This window comes from Chionomys nivalis, chromosome 9 (assembly GCF_950005125.1).
Source record: "Chionomys nivalis chromosome 9, mChiNiv1.1, whole genome shotgun sequence".
Classification (NCBI taxonomy): Eukaryota; Metazoa; Chordata; class Mammalia; order Rodentia; family Cricetidae; genus Chionomys; species Chionomys nivalis.
The window spans coordinates 10,300,225-10,305,449 of record NC_080094.1 but is presented as its reverse complement, the minus strand read 5'-3'; positions in this window follow the sequence as shown (position 1 = coordinate 10,305,449).

The window sequence follows — 5,225 nt, the reverse complement described above, 5'->3', positions numbered from 1 at the left end:
ATCCCACTCTTCATCCCTTAGTTTCTCTCATGGGATCATCTGACAGACACCCCCTAGGGACCTCTATCATGGCAAGAACTGAGTCCTATCTTGACCACATCTGTAGCCCCAAGGGGCACCGACATGTGACCGTGGGAGCCCAGATGGCCCCAAAGGATCCTGTGCTAAGTGTGGTCTGCGTGGTGGGTGGCTTGGAGGTGAGACGTGATGTTCTAGAGCCCTGTGACAGGTGAGCCTTTCTAGTGCTGACTGCAGATGCCATCAGCCAGTGGCCCTCCTAACAGAATCCTCCTCCAAAGAGTGCTGCTGTATGTTTGGGAACCCTCCCTCAGAAGCTGTCTGAGAGCTCTCCGCTTCCCTGAGTCCCCTCCTGGGGTTATGATTTCTGTCTGACAACCCCACTCCTGAAGCCCACGTCCTCCTCAGCTTTCCTCCCCAGCACCAGCCCTCGGGGCTCCACCTGCCTGGCCCGAGTCCGCCACCAGCAGGTGTTTTAGGATGCTTTGGTATGATCTGCCCAGAGTGTTAGCTCGCTGGGAGGTTGTGGTCCTCAGTAACACACGGAGGGAGAGAGACTTAATCAGACTAGATTTTTGACATACAGGCTCTGGAGGGACTGCCTCGGAAAAGTCACTGATAATGATTAGACACTGGTGGCATTTAAGATAGGGAGACCAGTCTACATTGTTGAACAAGTGATGTCCTGTGTAGGGGGTGGGGGAGGAGGGAGTGCCTGGAGAACTGTTACGATGATGGACAGGAAGGTCGGACATGAGGGTGCTTGCTTTGAACCTGTTCTGTACAGTCTTAGTGAACTCAGGTGGGTGTTTCATCTCAGTTGACTCTATGTGGTCTGTCTTTCCATGCAGAGATAACCCTAAGTAACTGGAATACAGAGTGGTACTTTACAGAAGAAAGACCTAAGCCTGAGTCCCATCTACTTGAGAGTCTGAGGCAGGAGGACCACTTGAGCCTAGGAGTTCCAGGTCAACCTGTGCTACCTCATGGAACCTTGTTTCAAAACCCAACAGGGATAGAGAGATGGCTCAGAGGTCAAGAGCACTGGCTGTTCTTATAGAGGACCTGGATTCGATTCCCAGCATCCATATGACAGCTCACAACCAGAGATCTAATTCCTTCTTCTGGCCTCCATAGGCACTGCACACACGCTGTGCACAGACACACATGTTGGCAAAACACCTACACACATAAAACAAAATTAAAAAATAAAGAAATCTTGCAAAGAAGCAAACAATAAAAATCGAAAACAAACAAACAAACAAACAAAAAAACGAGAGAGCTGACGGGTACCCTTCGTTCTGAGACATACACTGTTTTTAGATTTGTTTATTTTTGTGTTCCCGTGGGTGTGCTCGGGTATGTGTGTGCCACAGTGTGCTTGTGAGGTCACAGGACAACTTCAAGACTCAGTTCTCTCCTTGTGCTGTGTGGGTCCCGAGGATTGAACTCAGGTCATCAGGCTTGGTAGCAAGCAACTACCCGTCAAGTCATTTCACCGAACCTCTTCTAAGGTTTTTAAATCTCTGACCCCACAAGGAAGCTTTTATTGTTCTCCTTATCTTCTGAACAGGGTAGGGGCCTCGGGTTATTGTCAGGATGGCGAAGCTAGACACACAGTTGTGGTTGCCAGGCGGGCGGAAGGACCTGGGTGTACACGTTCCTCTCCCCCACCCCTGAACTCGAGGAGAGCTGCCCTCTCCTTTACTTTATTCCAGAGCCACCATCTCTCTTCCTCCCCTGTGGAGGAGAGGCCTGAGGCTCTCCTTCCTCAATTCAGGATTGAAGTCGGTGAGCAGTCAGTAAGGAGCAGGCATATGAGGCAGGGGACTGCCAGCTGGGAGTGGGGGGCACAGGAAGACAGCAGGTCCTTCCCACAGGGGCGACGAGGTGACAGAGGTGCAACCCCTCTGGGCCCAGGCACCGGCTCTGCGCCCAGGTCCCTGCATCCGAGGTCAGCTCCCCGGTGCCATCCCGAACATTCCGTTTGCTGCAGTGGAAGATTTTCCTTCCCTCCGTTCCTCTGCATTGTTTCTGGGCTCGGTTCCCTCTTACTTCATTTCCATCTCAAAGCCCGAGTTCACCTCCTCAGTGGCTGACGGGCCCATTTATTTCTGAGGCCACAGTGGCGGAGGGCAGCTGACAGCAGAGTGAGCGAGCGAGCAAGCAAGCTCTCTGGGCGCCTGCCACCTTGCTTTGTTCCCGCAGACGGGAGGGAGACACAGAACATCTTTATCTGGCACTCACAAGGCTGCCAGGGCATCAGAGCCTCTGCTCTCATCCGCTTGGCTGGACTTGAGTTTTGTGGCCTGGGTTTCCCACCCCCACCCCTGGGGATTGTTTCCTGGGCTCTGTTTCTTAGCGATTGGGCCTGTCAAAATCCCGCCCCCCTCCCAGATGCCATAGTTGGACCAGCTTCTAGGTCGACTGGCAGAGGCAGAGATGATAGGTCCCAGGTGTTAGAGCAGTTTTCTTTTCTTTTCTTTTTTTTTTTTTTTTTGGTTTTTCGAGACAGGGTTTCTCTGTGGTTTTGGAGCCTGTCCTGGAACTAGCTCTTGTAGACCAGGCTGGTCTCGAACTCACAGAGATCCGCCTGCCTCTGCCTCCCGAGTGCTGGGATTAAAGGCGTGCGCCACCACCGCCCGGCTAGCAGTTTTCGTTTTTAGAACTTCAGAAAGCCAAGCACCACAGACCTGCTCCCTCCACTTCAACCTCTGGAATGTTTGCCAGTACTGTTCGACGGTTCTCTTGCCTCTCCTCCTGGGCTTTTGGTTGGAATGCTCCCCTTTTAAAGATGTCACTCCAGATCCCCCCCACCCCACCCCGTGCCTGACCCCCACTTTCTCATTGTGTTGAGTAGCATTTGCTGAGCTTGGTCTCGCTGTGCCTTGTACATCACTCTGTATGTAACCTGTCCCACCAGCTCCCAAATACTGACATGGAGACTTTTTGTTAATTATGAAAGATTGGCCTATAGCTTAGGCTTGTTCCTAACTCTTATAACTTAAATTAATCCATTTATAGTAATCTATATCCTGCCCTGTTATTCATGGCTGTTACTTCTCTTCCTGCACATCCTCCTTGCTCTGTGTCTCCTGGACGCCTCGATCCTCTCTTCCTCTTCCTTTCTCTCAATCCCTGGAAGTTCCGCTTATACCTCCTGCCTAGCTATTGACCGACCAACTTTTTATTACGTCAACCACAGCCAGACATCTTTACACGGTGTACAAAGATTCTGTAACATCTGAACACATAGACGACAAACTGTGCTGTTCCTGACTTCTTCCCACTTGCTATACCAGCTCACCTGGGGCTCATGGCCCCCCCTGACTCCATACTCTTAAGATTCTACACTGTGCTTACCCTCAGTGAAGTTCACCAGTCTTCCTGCTGTTTGTCAGCCTGGTTGAACGCATGCTCACGCATAGCTCACGCCCAGTTCAGACTCACAGTATTACATCATTCCAGAAGCTCCCCTGTGCCCCTTTCCATGAGTTCTGAAACCCCCTTCCCTGGCCAGACTGCCCTGCGGCAGGTATAGTTCACTTTCTTCCTCTGCACATCGACTTTGCCTCTTCCCAGCGTCTCTGCAATGTGAAAACTTCTGAATGTGCTTTTTGGTGTCTGACTTCATTTGCTCGCTGTGAAATTCAAGGCTCAGTATTCACCTTGTCACACAAGTCAGTGGTCCATCCTTTGCTTTGCTGAGTAGTATTCCAAGGATGGGATTGTTTCTTGGTCCCTCTCCTGTGGATAGATATTGGGGACCTTTGCCGTGAGGGCCACTGTGACAGAGCCACCATGAACAACCCTTTACCAGTGTTCTGTGGACATAGGCATTCATCTTGTTGAGAAAACTCTGGGAGTGGATCTGCTGTCCGCAGTCACAATGCCACAGTAGCTCCTGTTCTAAAGTCTGTTTGTATCCGTGACAGTTGAGTGCTTGCCTCCCAGAAACAAAGGCTTCAGTCATGTGCAACAATAGGTGTGAAGCTGGTGCACATCACGGAAGGATGCGTGCTGAACACATGACCGTGTGGAAGCCCACAGTTTTAGATCTTGAGTAAAAGTCAGAGAGTTCAAACCTATTCTTGCTCCTCAAGGATGGACAACAGGATGTTTGACTTAGGGTGTGATACCAGGTGTTTTGAACTGTAAGGAGGTAATTACGCTTGCTTGTTCTTTGTAGCACAGAAGTCTGGTGCCCGCCCCTTTTGATTGGAGTTTATAAGAATGGTGAATAATAAACTTGGGACTTTTTTTTTTTTTTTTTTACAGTATCACCGGAAGCCTTCCCAACTCTATCTTTTGTCTCTTGTCTATTCTTTCCTCAATGCACACTTACCTTCTCAGGAACTAACAGACCAGTCTGGACCTGACAAAGGGAATCTCCTTTGGATTTGACTAGGAAATAGTCCTCCACAGGACTCTTGTTTCTCTGTCTTGTGAACCACAGCACAGCTCCTTTGTTCTAGATTGTATTTCATTGCTGTTAGTGTCATCATCATCATCATCATCATCATCATCATCATCATCATCATCATGAGACAGGGTTTCATTTTGTAGCCTTAGCTTGCCTGAAGCTGACTGTGTAGACCAGGTTGCTCTCAAACTCACAGGGATCCACCTGCCCCTGTTCCAGTGGCTGGGTTTAAGGCGTGTACTACCACTCAGCGCCATCTTAGGGGGTGTTCTGTGGTGAATGTCCTGGAAGGTGAGAACATGTTTCTTTCCACAGCAAAGAGCAGCTGCAGTTGCTGTTCTTCGTGAATGATTTGGGGCCCTGGGGATTAGTCAGACTACAGAAGGAAGGAAATCCTCACCATGTCACAGATTAGACGAATGAACCTGCATGAATGCTGAGGACATTCTGCTAAAGGGATGTGGGGGTGACTTGGTTGGTAAAGTTACCTAAGTTTGTTCCCCAGAACCCACATTAAACAAAAACAGAAGCCAGGCGTGGTTGCTTGTTATTGTAATTCCAGCTCTCGGGAGGCAGAGACAGGCAGAGCCCTGCCCGGCCTAACCTACTTCGTGAGTTCTAGGTCAGTGAGAGACCCTGTATTTCATTTTTTTTTTCACTCTTTAAGAATTTAATACAGCATACTTTGACCACATTCATCCTGCCGACTCCTCCCAGATCCAGCTTTTCTACGTGCCCCTCCCTTACCTCCTAACCTGGAGCTTTCTTTCTCTTCTCCCCTCTC